The 15,077-nt window shown below is 42.1% G+C and overlaps 1 long non-coding RNA gene across 1 annotated transcript; it reads right to left on the bottom strand.

The window, feature by feature from the left end:
- Window positions 1–4,847: 4,847 nt before the first annotated feature.
- Window positions 4,848–6,254, bottom strand: LOC116556909. The gene is made up of 2 exons (XR_004271245.1): window positions 6,066–6,254; window positions 4,848–5,104 (listed from the first exon to the last, which is right to left on the bottom strand). It is a non-coding gene; the product is annotated as an uncharacterized LOC116556909 (long non-coding RNA).
- Window positions 6,255–15,077: the final 8,823 nt, after the last annotated feature.

Genomic DNA, 15,077 nt, shown 5'->3' with positions numbered 1-15,077 from the left:
GCTTCCTTATGAATAACATCTCTGACTGGGAACCACTCATAGTAATGGTTGCTTAAAATTGTTTTTCAGAAAGTAGGGGGAAGTTCTTGGCCAATTCTAGCTGGCTGAGACCACCCACCCTTCAAATGGGCTTGCATAAGTGCCCAAAGATGATCTTTGGCATCAGACGGCCAAAAATTCCTCCCTCATATTGTGCTAAAGCCACCATTTTCTTAACATGCATTCTATGAAGAATCATGAAGCTTGACTACATGTGCACAGATCACTGAACACCTTTCTTTCCTCCAATAAGCTTTCTTCAGCCTTGGACCACTTTGCTCCTCAATCCAACAAATGTCCTTAAACCACATCTTTAGGGAGGCAGATTTGAGACCTATTCTCCCTCCTGGCTTGTCTCTTGAATAAACTCTCTGTTTGCAAAACCCATTATCTTAGTAATCGACTTGCTGTGTGTGAGCAGAATAAACCTGGGTGATAATAGAATGACTCTACTGTCGCAGTTAAATGAACCTAGCTGTGAAGGTAAAGCATGTTGATTCTCAGAGTTAAAGCCCCTTTAGAATTTGTCTAGCAAATTCTAGAAAGAGAAAAAAAAGCATGTTGATTCTTAAGAGCTGCAACTAACATTGGCCAGTGGTTCTCAATGCTGGCTATACAATAAAATCACCTAAGAAACTTCAAAACAGAGCAACACACTCATATATAGAGTGATGGGCTCTACCCTAGACCAATTAAGTCAGAGTCTATTGGGTTGAAGGCCTGATAGCATGATTAAAAAGACAACAACTCCCAGATGATTCTAATGTACAGCCAGAATTGAAAGCCATGGCTCTATATTTCTCACCGGGATCAGAGTCCCATCATCCATTTCTCCAGAAATAGCACTTTTTCTTGCTACTTAATTCCCGGAATTCCAGACCATGTGGCAGTTACTGACCATAGATAACTGCTTTCCAGCCAAATATGGATTATTTACAACCAGGGAACTCTTACTCTTTACTTTTATCAACCACAGATATTGTCTTAGCTTCCAAGAACCCCACCTTCAGCCTGGTGCTCTCTCTTGTCCTGTTCTGCATTCATCATATTACATAACTTTATTCAGCCAATACACATCTGCAATCTTTAGTATTGCTGGAATTAAACAAATGGGTTGTTTGACTTTGAGACCCTTCTATCATACTCTTTTGCCAAAACAAAAGATTTTTTTTTTAACCATGAAGAAAATGAAAATTAATTTCTTTTGGAGATTTTGGAAATGCTCGAAAATATCAAAAACTAGATAAAAAAACAATTGCTGTAGAAATATACCTTTAAAACAACAAAACCCTTGCAGAAGACTTACTGTTGATATAAACAGGTGACAGGGAAATACTGGGTAGACAAGGGCAGCTCCCTGGCAAAGGCCTCACCCTCAAGCCTGGAAACTTGTGGCCCTAAATGGGAACAGGAATTTCTGTTTTCATGCCCAAAAGTTGCATTGTGGCCCACCACGCCTCCCTATCCTGTACCCATATGAACCCCAAACCCCAGGCTCCACAAGGAGATGAGCAGATGAACAGAAGAGTAACAGAGAAGGAGAGAAGAGGAGTATCTGAACATTGAGAGGAGTTCAGTTGGGGATGGTCAGAGAGGAGATCAGCTGCTGAATGGCCAAACTCCAGGGGAAGATGACTTTCCCACCTCATCCCCCTTCCAGCTCCCCATCCATCCTGTTGAGAGTCACCTCTCCCACTGAATAAAACACCCACATCCATCCTTCAAGTCTGTGTGTGACCTGATTTTTCCTGGATGCCAGATAAGAGCTCAGAATACAGAAAGCCATCACATGCCTACTTGGGCTTTGGGAGATAAAGGCTCCCACCCCTGGATGCTGTCATGGGGTCAGAGACCAGGGGCACTCACCCCATCTCCTACACCTTCCTGCCTTCATGCTCCCCCTCCCGGTTGTGGGGCTGAAGAGACAAGCCACACCCCTGTTGCACATCCTTCAAGGGTGGTCAGGGAACTCTACCACTTCACTGTCAGACATTTCTAAAAGTTAATCTATTTACTTAATTTTTTCTTTCTTAGGATAAGAAAAGTCTATTCCGGGCAAGAAGCTCTGAATTCCCACCAATTTTTAGTTGTTTTTCTGTTTGTTTATTTTAGGCCTTAGATGGTTTCAGGGTGCTCCAGTTGGAGAGAAATAAATGGAGCAAGCAAGTTCCCAGAATACTTTTTGGCCCTACAAATTAGATATTTATTAGGAGTTGAAAGAAACTGCAGTTGCTGCATAATTAGGAGTAACTACATTTATTTTACAAAATCCTTTCTCAGCAAAGTATCCATCTGCCAGTTTTCTAAATTCCCTCCTGTAGATGCTAGCCTGTGAAGCCATCAGCATTTAAGCGTGGTCTTTCTGTGACATTTAAAAATTACTCAGAAGCCGGGTGCAGTGGCTCAAGCCTGAAATCCTAGAACTTTGGGAGGCTGAGGCAGGCGGATCACCTGAGGTTGGGAGTTTGCGACCAGCCTGACCAACACAGAGAAACCCCGTCTCTATACTAAAAAATACAAAATTAGCTGGATGTGGTGGCACATGCCTGTACTCCCAGTTACTCAAGAAGCTGAGGCAGTAGAATTGCTTGAATCTGGGAGGCGGAGGTTGTGGTGAGCTGAGATGGCGCCATTGCACTCCAACCTGGGCAACAAGAGAGAAACTCTATCTCAAAGAAAACAACAAATCACTCAGAAAAGCTGAAAATATCTTAATAATAATAACAACTTTTTAAAAGAGATGGGATCTTGCTATGTTGCCCAGGCTGGCCTTGAGCTACTGGGCTCCAGTGATCCTCCTGCCTCAGTCTCCCAGGTATTTAGCATTACAGATATGAGCCACTGTGCTGGGTTCCAAGTTTCCCTTTTGGATCTCACATGAACGTGGCTGTGATTGGCAAATCATTTAATCTCCTTGATTCTCTGTTTTCTCAATGATAAAATAAAGTGGACCAGGTTTAGATGACTCTGCAGGATACTTACAGCTTTGAAATCGTGTTTCTGGCCCAGTATGGTGGCTCATGCCTGTAATCGCAGCACTTTGGAAGGCCAAGGCAGGAGGATTGCTTGTGCCTGGAAGTTAAAGACCAGCCTCAGCAACACAGGGAGACCTGTCACTATATAAAATTTAAAAATTAGCCAGGCATGGTGGTACACCTCTGTGGTCCCAGCTGCTCAGGAGGCTGAGGTGGGAGGAATTGCTTGACCACAGGAGGTTGAGGCTGCAGTGAGTTGTGATCACACCACTGCACTCCAGCCTGTGTGACAGAGCAAGACCCTGTCTCAAAAAATAAAAAATGAAACGTTGTTTCTTTGCTTCTACATTGAATTATTAAGAAAGATTTGAAAACTGATTTGACTTCTAATTTCATTCAAAGCTGTGTTCTGGCTCCAGTGAAAGTGTGAATATTCCAGGCACTTACTTGTCAAGTAAAATCAATGTGAAGGTGATAATGCTGTGTGAATGAGTCTGCAAATAAAAATATGAGTGTCTATTATACAGTCAGCATTAAACTGAGCACTGTGGTAGATACAGATAGTTTGTGATACTACCACTGTAACAGGGAATTTACCATCTGTTGGTGAGAATATTAGCACGTAAGAAATTTGGTATAATCAACTGTGAGGTGTGGATTCCAGGTAGCATTACCTAATGGAGAGGGAGGTCAATGAACAAGGCTTCCCCTTTAAGAAGTAGGACTTGGGCTGAGTTAAACAACAACAACAACATATAAACAGGCCAAGCATAGTGGCTCACACTTGTAATCTCAGCACTTTGGGAGTCCGAGGCAGGCAGATCACGAGGTCAGGAGCTTGAGACCAACCTGGCCAACAAGGTGAAACCCTGTCTCTATTAAAAATACAAAAAATTAGCTGAGTGTAGTGGCAGGTGCCTGTAATCCCAGCTACTAGGGAGGTTGAGGCAGGAGAATCACTTGAATCTGGGAGGCAGAGGTTGCAGCGAGCTGAGATCGCACCACTGCACTTCAGTCCAGGCAACAGAGTGAGACTCCATCTCAAATAAAAAAACAGAAAACAAACAAAACATATAAACATGAGACAGAGTTGGATGGATGAAGGCAAAAGAGGACTTTCCAGGCCAGGTAAAAAGCCTAGGCATGGAGGAGCCTGAATAATTTGCATGATGATGAATGGACTAGACATGTATATTAGGATAGGTAGGACTGTCAATGGAAGAGAACGAAATAGAAGTAGCATTTGAGAAAGGTATCATTTGACAGCAGTGAGATGACAGATTGGAAGAGGAGGGAGTTTTAGAAAATAGCTACCTTTTTCCGAGTGCCTCTGTGTGCCAGGCTCTATGATGGTATTTTACATAGGTGATCCCAAATGATTGCAACAATCTACAAAGTCGGTTTTACTGTCTTTCCATTTTGCAGATAAGGAAACTCAAACTCAAAGAGGCCGAGAAACGGTTCAAAGCCATCCAGATTCAGTAAAAATTGAATCCAGTTTGGTAACTCCTATTCCACCATCCCATACTGCCCCTCCCAGAACAAAGACGCTTCTGCCAGTGCCATTCACCCAAATCAACCAAAACTTGATCATTTGGTGGAGTTTGCCACTGCGGCAACCAGCTGCTAAGCAACTGATTACCTTGCCTTGTAGCAATCTGATTTGGTTGCTGTGAATGCCTGAATAGCTCAGGTAGAGATTTTGTGGCCTGTCCTGGGGACAGATGCTTATCCAATGTGTGAAAGGCAATGTGACTGAGGGTGTAAAAGGCAATAAGACTGAGAGCTGGTCTCCTTATTGATATCCAGAAGCAAAACTGCAGAGGCAGGCTCTATAAATAGCTGTTGTAATCACCAACCAAAGAACAGTCCTTTCTTTGTGCTTAGTGTGGGAAAACCTTTTGGTCACACACCAGTGGTTTCAGTAACACCTGCACATTTTTGACTTTTGAACACAAATTAAAAATCAAATTTTAATTCAGACATCGAAGTTATTTACATGAATTGTTCTTCAGTTGTGCAGAAGATAAGAGGGAGAGCCAGAAGTCAACACTATAATTTATGATCTTCATGTTTCTTTTGTCAGTTTCCTGAAGAAATTGGAAAAGAGATGATGTGTGTTTGTGTGTTTGAAGGACTACATATTCTTACATACTTTTAGATAAGAATTTCTTTTAAAATACGTTATAAAGACGAATCATTGCAAAAACCTTAGTTCAGAAAACCTAAGTCTTCTATTTCTTTAAAAATGGAGATAAAGTCTGTACCCTGCCCTCAATATCATTGATGCAGTTCAAATTAGACAGTAAACAGTCTGATTACATCAGTGCTGCACATCCAGCTAGTTTCTCGATTGAGACCTTCTGAGGTGTTAATTGCAGTTGTGAATTAATCATTATTCCACTGAGCCAGAGTCTATTTTCCTCTTCAAGCTTTTCATTATTAAGTTTGCTTGAATTGGTTAATGTGAGGACACCATCAATGCAGATTATCATTCAGCAATACAATACTAAACACGCACAATTGTTTTCATTATGCACTCTGTCTCATAGAATTTTACATATGAAAAGTCATAATTAACCATTCATTCTAAAATTCTGTTTTTGTTTCTTTATTATAGCTTATTTTCATGAGTTTAGGATTTTTATCAGGATCTCCTTTTTCTCTCACACATTCCGAAACCCAAAATGAAAGCCACAGTGGTTCCATTCTTTTCGGAAAGTTACTGATTTCAGAAAAGAATAGCAATAAATATTTGGTACAAGAGCCTTTCAAAAGTACTAGCTCTTCTGACTTTATGTACATGAACAAAGCTATTATAATAGTCTTTCCATGATAAAACTAATTCAGCAAAACTGATAATGATTAACATGAGAACATGTAATTCCACTCTTTCTCCGAAGTTTCCAGAAAATGTCTCTCTTATCATAGCTACAAGAAAGTTGCACTTGTATCCTGGAAACCAGTGGGACTTAGTAGGGGTCTAACCAGGAGAGGATTGGGAGGTCTAGTATTTGGCACTGGGGTGGGTTAGGTGCTAGGGAAGCTGACCTGGTTGTACCTGCTGAAGTTTTCTAATTGGCAAGCTTGGGCATTCAGTGGATTCTGGTTTGAGCCTGCACTTGGAAAGGAGAGAACCAACATACAGAGACTGCAACTTGTTTAATACCCATTGTAGAAACCACCTTTGTAAAGATTGTGTCAATGAAAAAATTATGACAGTGAAAGAGATCTGATCTAACTCACTCCTCCCTTACCTTTAGCTTTCAAGCTGCCTTAATTATTCCTGACCTTAGACTGAGCTAACTTTGGAAGACATTTAGGTCAAGGGTCCCCAACCCCTGGACCACACACCAGTGCCTGGCCTGTTAGGAACCAGGTTGCACAGCAGGAGGTGAGAGATGGGTGAGAAAGCAAAACTTCACCTGTGTTTAGAGCCACTCCCTATTACCGCCTGAGCTCCATCTCCCATCAGATCAGCTGTGGTTTTAGATTCTCATAGACGTGTGAACCCTATCACGAACTGTGCAGGGAAGGGATCTAGGCTGCACACTCCTTATGAGAGTCTAATGCCTGATGATCTGTCACTGTCTCCCATCACCCCTAGATGAGACCATCTAGTTGCAGGAAAACAAGCTAAGGATCCCACTGATTCCATATTATGGTGAGCTGTGTAATTATTTCATTATGTATTACAACATAATAATAACAGAAATAAAGCATGCAACAAATATAATGCACTTGAACCATCCTGCAACTATCCCTTCCACCTTCTGGTCCATGGAAAAAATGTCTTCTATGAAACCAGTCCCTGGTGCCAAAAAGTTTGGGGACCACTGAGTTAGGTTACAGTTTAAATAACCCATAGTTTATTGGTAAATAATCAAGGCCTATTTAATAATAGTCTTTCCCCAAAACTCAATCAATGTGGTAGGCTGGGCGCAGTGGCTCATGCCTGTAATCCCAGCACTTTGGGTGGCCAAGGTGAGTGGATCACCTGAGGTCAGGAGTTCAAGACCGGCATGACTAAAATTGTGAAACCCCATCTCTACTAAAAATACAAAAATTAGCTGGGCATGGTGGCAGGTGACTGTAGTCCCAGCTACTCAGGAGGCTGAGACAGGAGAATTGCTTGAACCCAGGAGGCAAGGGTTCAGTGAGCCAAGATTGCACCATTGCACTCTTGGGTAACAGAACAAGATGCTGTCTCAAAAAACAAAAAATAAAAATATTAATGTGGTTAAGTTAATGAAAGGCCACCAAAGGGCCGGGAGGAGAGGAACCTGAATTCTGCTAAGGTATAGACATAAATTATTGCCAGTCATTCCTGCGAATAACGTCACTATTTTAGTGTGTAAAATTGGCCCTTTGAGATAACTTTTCAGGTTCTTTCCATGTCTGATACCCATGGCTCCCCCTGGATTTGTCAACCCTGCTCCTGTGGCCCCACCCAGAAGCAACTCAGCTCAAGAAGACAGCTTTGACCCCTATGATTTCATCTCCTCCCCAATCAATCAGCAGCACCCATTGCATGGCCACCCCCACCCCTTTTTCCAACCTGCCTTTGAAAAACCCCTAACCTATGAGCCAGAGATGAGATTGATTTGAGTAATAGCCATTCTCCAGTGTAGCAGAGCTGATCTCACATCAATGAAATTTTCTTTACTGCAAGGCTGTGGTCTTTATTTGCACAGCAGGCAGGAAGAAACTGTTGTGCGGTTACAGTGTTATCAAGCAAAAGGGGCTCACTGGCCAATGTGCTAGAAGCCAATACTCGATGCCAGGTTTTTGAGAAAAGAAAAGCTTTTCATTGTAAGTTAGCTCACAAGGGGACAGCAGACTAGCTCAAATTTGTTTTCCTAAGTCGGCTTGAAGGCATTAATTTTATTAGGGAAGGTTTAGGGGTGGATTCTAGGATTAGTAGGTGATTGGTGGAAGGAAAGGGAAGTCCGGAAAATCCTCGGGCATGCACAGTTATCTCTTTATGTCTCTTTATGAATCCCATATGTAAATTTGGGAGGAGCTGGTATGAAATAGGTGGTGGAAATTTAAGCTGTGAAATCAGCAGGCTTGTTCTGTGCAAACTACAGTCAGTTACATCGGTTCTACTTTATTCCGTTTTGTTATCTTACAAGCTGAGGGAGTTTTAGTGTTTTATTAAGTGTTTTTTTTTCCCATTTATTTATTATATTGCATTTTAGGTTTTGGGGTACATGTGAAGAGCATGCAAGATAGTTGCAAAGGTACACACGTGGCAGTGTGATTTGCTGCCTTCCTCCCCATCACCTACATCTGGCATCTCTCCCCTTGCTATCTCTCCCCAGCTCCCCACCCCCACCGTCCCTCCCCTATTTCCCCCCAACTGACCCCAGTGTGTAGTGCTCTCCTCCCTGTGTCCATGTGTTCTCATTGTTCAACACCCACCTATGAGTGAGAACATGTGGTGTTTGATCTTCTGCTCTTCTGTCAGTTTGCTGAGAATGATGGTTTCCAGGTTCATCCATGTCCCTACAAAGGACCCAAACTCATCGTTTTTGATGGCTGCATAATATTCCATGGTGTATATGTGCCACATTTTCCCTGTCCAATCTGTCATCAATGGGCATTTGGGTTGGTTCCAGGTCTTTGCTATTGTAAACGGTGCTGCAATGAACATTCGTGGGCACGTGTCCTTATAGTAGAACGATTTGTAATCCTTTGGATATATACCCAGTAATGGGATTGCTGGGTCAAATGGAATTTCTATTTCTAGGTCCTTGAGGAATCGCCACACTGTCTTCCACGATGGTTGAACTAATTTACACTCCCACCAACAGTGTAAAAGTGTTCCTATTTCTCCACATCCTCTCCAGCATCTGTTGTCTCCAGATTTTTTAATGATCACCATTCTAACTGGCGTGAGATGGTATCTCAATGTTGCTTTGATTTGCATTTCTCTGATGACCAGTGATGATGAGCATTTTTTCATATGTTTGTTGGCCTCATGTATGTCTTCTTTTGTAAAGTATCTGTTCATATCCTTTGCCCATTTTTGAATGGGCTTGTTAGTTTTTTTCTTGTAAATCTGTTTTAGTTCTTTGTAAATTCTGGATATCAGCCCTTTGTCAGATGAGTAAACTGCAAAAATTTTTTCCCATTCTGTTGGTTGCCGATTCGCTCTAATGACTGTTTCTTTTGCTGTGCAGAAGCTGTGGAATTTGATTAGGTTCCATTTGTCTATTTTGGCTTTTGTTGTCAATGCTTTTGGTGTTTTGGTCATGAAGTCCTTGCCTACACCTATGTCCTGAATGGTTTTGCCTAGATTTTCTTCTAGGGTTTTTATGGTGTTAGGTCTTATGTTTAAGTCTTTAATCCATCTGGAGTTAATTTTAGTGTAAGGTGTCAGGAAGGGGTCCAGTTTCTGCTTTCTTCCCATGGCTAGCCAGTTTTGCCAACACCATTTATTAAACAGGGAATCCTTTCCCCATTGCTTGTTATTGTCTGGTTTGTCAAAGATCAGATGGTTGTAGATATGTTGCGTTGTGTCCGAGACCTCTGTTCTGTTCCATTGGTCTATATCTGTGTTTTGGTACCAGTACCATGCTGTTTTGATTACTGTAGCCTTGTAGTATAGTTTGAAGTCCAGTAGTGTGATACCTCCCGCTTTGTTCTTTTTGCTTAGAATTGACTTGGCTATGCGGGCTTTCTTTTGGTTCCATATGAAGCTTAAGGTGTTTTTTTTCCAGTTCTGTGAAGAAGGTCATTGGTAGCTTGATGGGGATAGCATTGAATCTGTAAATTACTTTGGGCAGTATGGCCATTTTCATGATATTGATTCTTCCTAACCATGAACATGGAATGTTTCTCCATCCGTTTGTGTCCTCTCTTATTTCGTTGAGCAGTGGCTTGTAGTTCTCCTTGAAGAGGTCCTTTACATTCCTTGTTAGTTGTATTCCTAGGTATTTTATTCTCTTTGTGGCAATTGTGAATGGAAGCTTGTTCTTGATTTGGCTCTCTTTAAGTCTGTTATTGGGGTATAGGAATGCATGTGATTTTTGCACATTGATTTTGTATCCTGAGACATTGCTGAACTTGCTTATCAGTTTCAGGAGATTTGGGGCTGAGACGATGGGGTCTTCTAGATATACAATCATGTCGTCTGCAAATAGAGACAATTTGACTTCCTCCTTTCCTATTTGAATACCCTTTATTTCTTTCTCTTGCCTGATTGCTCTGGCTAGAACTTCTAGTACTATATTGAATAGGAGTGGTGAGAGAGGGCATCCTTGTCTGGTGCCACATTTCAAGGGGAATGCTTCCAGTTTTTGCCCATTCAGTATGATATTGGCTGTTGGTTTGTCGTAAATTGCTTTTATTATTTTGAGATACGTTCCGTAAATACCTAGCTTATTGAGCATTTTTAGCATAAAGGGCTGTGGAATTTTGTCAAAGGCCTTCTCTGCATCAATTGAGATAATCATGTGGTTTTTGTCTTTGGTTCTGTTTATGTGGTGAATTACATTTATAGACTTGCATATGTTGAACCAGCTTTGCATCCCCGGGATGAAGCCTACTTGATCATGGTGGATAAGCTTTTTGATGTGCTGTTGCAATCAGCTTGTCAGTATTTTATTGAAGATTTTTGCATCTATGTTCATCATGGATATTGGCCTGAAGTTTTCTTTTCTTGTTGAGTCTCTGCCAGGTTTTGGAATCAGGATGATGTTGGTCTCATAAAATGATTTGGGAAGAATTCCCTCTTTTTGTATTCTTTGGAGTAGTTTCAGAAGGAATGGTACCAGCTCCTCTTTGTATGTCTGGTAGAATTCGGCTGTGAACTCGTCTGGACCTGGGCTTTTTTTGGGTGGTAAGCTCTTAATTGCTGCCTCAACTTCAGACCTTGTTATGGGTCTGTTCAGGGTTTCAGCTTCTTCCTGGTTTAGGCTTGGGAGGAGGCAAGTGTCCAGGAATTTATCCATTTCTTCCAGGTTTACTAGTTTATGTGCATTGAGTTGTTTGTAATAATCTCTGATGATGGTTTGAATTTCTGTGGAATCTGTGGTGATATCCCCTTTATCGTTTTTTATTGCATCAATTTGGTTATTCTCTCTTTTCTTTTTTATTAATCTGGCTAGTGGTCTGTCTATTTTGTTGATCTTTCCAAAAAACCAGCTCCTGGATTTATTGATGTTTTGAAGGTTTTTTGTGTCTCTATCTCCTTGAGTTCTGCTCCGATCTTAGCTATTTCTTGTCTTCTGCTAGACTTTGAGTTTTTTTTATCTTGCTCCTCTAGCTCTTTCAGTTCTGACGATAGGGTGTCAATTTTTGATCTCTCCTTGCTTCTCATGTGGGCACTTATTGCTATATATTTTCCTCTAGAGACTGCTTTAAATGTGTCCCAGAGATTCTGGTATGTTGTGTCCTCATTCTCGTTGGTTTCGAAAAACATCTTTATTTCTGTCTTCATTTCAATTGTTTGTCCAGTCAATATTCAAGAGCAAGTTGTTCAGTTTCCATGAAGCTGTACATTTCTGGGTTAGTTTTTGAATTCTGAGTTCTAACTTGATTGCACTGTGGTCTGAGAGACTGTTATGATTTCTGTTCTTTTGCATGTGCTGAGGAGTGATTTACTCCCAATAATGTGGTCAATTTTAGAGTACGTGTGATGTGGTGCTGAGAAAAATATATATTCTGTGGATTTGGGGTGGAGAGTTCTGTAAATGTCTATTAGGTTTGCTTGGTCCATGTCTGAGTTCAAGTCCTGGATATCCTTGTTAGTTTTCTGTCTGGTTGATCTGTCTAATATTGACAATGGGGTGTTAAAGTCTCCCACTATAATTGTGTGGGAGTCTAAGTCTCTTTGTAAGTCATTAAGAACTTGCCTTATGTATCTGGGTGCTCCATTATTGGGTGCGTATATATTTAGGATCATTATTTCTTCTTGTTGCATTGATCCTTTTACCATTATATAATGTCCTTCTTTGTCTCTTTTGATCTTTGTTGCTTTAAAGTCTAATTTATCAGAGATGAGAATTGCAACTCCTGCTTTGTTTTTTTGCTCTCCATTTGCTTGGTAAATCTTCCTCCATCCCTTTATTATGAGCCTTTGTGTATCCTTGCGTATGAGATGCATTTCCTGGATACAGCACACTGATGGGTTTTGGCTTTTTACCCAATTTGCCAGTCTGTGTCTTTTGATTGGGGCATTTAGTCCATTTACGTTTAGGGTTAATATTGTTATGTGTGAATTTGATACTGCCATTTTGGTGCTAGCTGGCTGTTTTGCCCATTAGTTGATGCAGATTCTTCATTGTGTTGATTCTCTTTACCATTTGGCATGTTTTTGGAGTGGCTGGTACTATTTGTTCCTTTATATGCGTAGAGCCTCTTTCAGGAGCTCTTGTAAACCTGGCCTGGTGGTGACAAAATCTCTGAGTACTTGCATGTTCACAAAGGATTTTATTTTTCCTTCACTTATGAAGCTTAGTTTGGCTGGATAGGAGATTCTGGGTTGAAAGTTCCTTTCTTTAATGATGTTGAATATTGGCCCCCACCCTCTTCTGGCTTGTAGGGTTTCTGCTGAGAGATCTGCTGTGAGTCTGATGGGCTTCCCTTTGTTGGTAACCTGACCTTTCTCTCTGGCTGTCCTTAGTATTTTCTCCTTCATTTCAACCCTGGTGAATCTGACGATTATGTGCCTTGGGGTTTCTCTTCTTGACGAATATCTTTGTGGTGTTCTCTGTATTTCCTGGACTTGAATATTTGCCTGCCTTGCTAGGTTGGGTAAGTTTTCCTGCATAATATCCTGAAGAGTGTTTTCCAGCTTTCATTCATTCTCTTCGTCACATTCAGGCACACCTATCAAACGTAGATTAGGTCTTTTTACATAGTCCCACATTTCTTGGAGACTTTGTTCATTCTTTTTTATTTTTTGTCTATTCTTGCCTTCCCGTTTTATTTCATTGAGTTGATCTTCGACCTCTGATATCCTTTCTTCTGCTTGGTCAATTCGGCTGTTGATACTTGTGCATTCTTCATGAAGTTCTCGTGTTGTGTTTTTCAGCTCCATCAATTCATTTATATTCCTTTCTATTTTGTCCATTCTCGTTAGCATTTCGTCAAATCTTTTTTTAAGGTTCTTAGTTTCTTTGCATTGGGTTAGAACATGTTCTTTTAGTTCACAGAAGTTTCTTACTACCCACCTTCTGAAGTCTGATTGTGTCATTTCATCACACTCGTTCTCCATCCAACCTTGTTCCCTTGCTGGTGAGGAGTTGTGATCCCTTTTAGGAGGAGAGGTGTTCTGGTTTCAGGTGTTTTCATCCTTTTTGCGCTGGTTTCTTCCCATCTTCATGGATTTATCCACCTGTCGTCTTTGTAGTTGCTGGCTTTCAGAACGGGTCTCTGAGTGGACGTTCTGTTTGTTGATGATGAGGTTATTTCTGTTTCTTGGTTTTCCTTCTGACAGTCTGGCCCCTCTGCTGTAGGTCTGCTGAGGTCCACTCCAGGCCCTGCTTGCCTGGGGTTCACCTGCAGCAGCTGCTGAACAGTAAGTTTTGTTGTTACCAGTTTTCTTCTTCTGCTATCTTTGTCCCAGAAGGATACCCACCAAATGTTAGTCTGATCTCTCCTTTATGAGGTGACTCTTTGGATATACAGGGGTCAGGGAGCTGCTTGAGGAGATGGTCTGTTCTTTATAGGAGCTCAAATGCTGAGCTGTGAGCTCCGTTGTTCATTCAGGGCTGCTGGGCAGGTACGTTTAGGTCTGCTGCAGCAGAACTTATAAACTGCTTTTTGTTCCCAGGTGCTCTGTCCCAGGGATTTAGGGTTTCATGAGTTTTGGTTATGCTGCTGCCTTCTCTCTCTTTTTTTTTTTTTTTTCCTTCAGAGCTGTCCTGCACAGCAAGGAGGCAGCCTAGTCATTGTCTGCCTGTAGAGGCTTTGCTGAGTTGCTGTGGGCTATGCCCAGCTGCCGAGTGAACTTCCCTGCAGTCCTGTTTATATGGGTGTAGTTAGAACTGCCTCGGCCATGATGGCCCACCTCTGTTAAGGCAGAGCCTCTCTGCGGTGGCGGGTTGCCTTGGCAATGGTGGGCTGCTCAGCATTGGCTGACTACCTCCGTAGTGGCGGGCTGCCTCAGCGTTGGTCGACTACCTCTGTAGTGGTGGGCTGCTTCCATAATGGCGGACGCCCCTCCCCCACAGAGCTCAACCGTCCCGGGTTCAGCTGCGCTTGCTGTGAAACTCTCAATGCAGAGAGTTTCTGATTGCTGTTCTTTTGTGGGGGTGGGACCAGCTGATCCTGATCGCCTGGCTCCCTGCCTCAAAGTCTTTTTTTTTTTTTTTTTAAGTTGGTGTTCCAGTCACCTGTTGAAGAGGCGCCGGATCTGAGTGTTTTTCCCTGCAGCAAGTCACTGTGCTGACTTAAACAGCGGCACTGAGATTTGTGGCACTTTTTTTTGCCCTGGAATCTACTGTCCTGGCTCCCTGCTCAGTCCCCTTTTTAATCAGATGAACTGGCAACTTCCCGTGGCTCCAATCGCCAGCCAAAAGGGCACCTGGAGCAGTGTATTTTGTATGGAGAACTGCTGCTCCGGGGCGCCGACAAAGCACCCGCGCAGGGCAAAGCAGCGGCGCCGGCCAGCACAGCCTTGCTGTCCGAAACACCTGCGCTGGCGACCCGTGGATCTTCTCCACCTGGGAATTTCCTAGTCTGTGGGCAATAAAAATGCGGCAACCACTCACCCTCTGCGCTTTCACTGGGCGCTGCAATCCTGAGCTGTTCCTAAACGGCCATCTTGGATCATCCTTCTGGCTTTTTATCGGTTTTTTTTTTTTTAAATCTGTCTTCCTATAAAGATAAGAATTTTTGTTAGTCATTTTTTTTTTTTTTAACTCTCTGGGGTAGGGTTTCATTAGCAGGTCCCTACTTTTTTAAGGAGGTGAAATCCAAAAACAGTGATACTCATAAACCTAGGCAAGAAGTCAGCATCCAGAAAATTATCAGTGAGCCACTACTTGGGACTCGAGGGCTTACTCTTGGAAGGGCTGTTCCAAGGTCAGGATCCAGGCCCAGGAGGCAATA

Source organism: Sapajus apella, unplaced genomic scaffold, assembly GCF_009761245.1.
Source record: "Sapajus apella isolate SASKATOON/1434 unplaced genomic scaffold, GSC_monkey_1.0 scaffold2, whole genome shotgun sequence".
NCBI lineage: Eukaryota > Metazoa > Chordata > Mammalia > Primates > Cebidae > Sapajus > Sapajus apella.
Note: the sequence above shows the minus strand (reverse complement) of the source record. Positions and strands in the feature narration are given on the sequence as shown.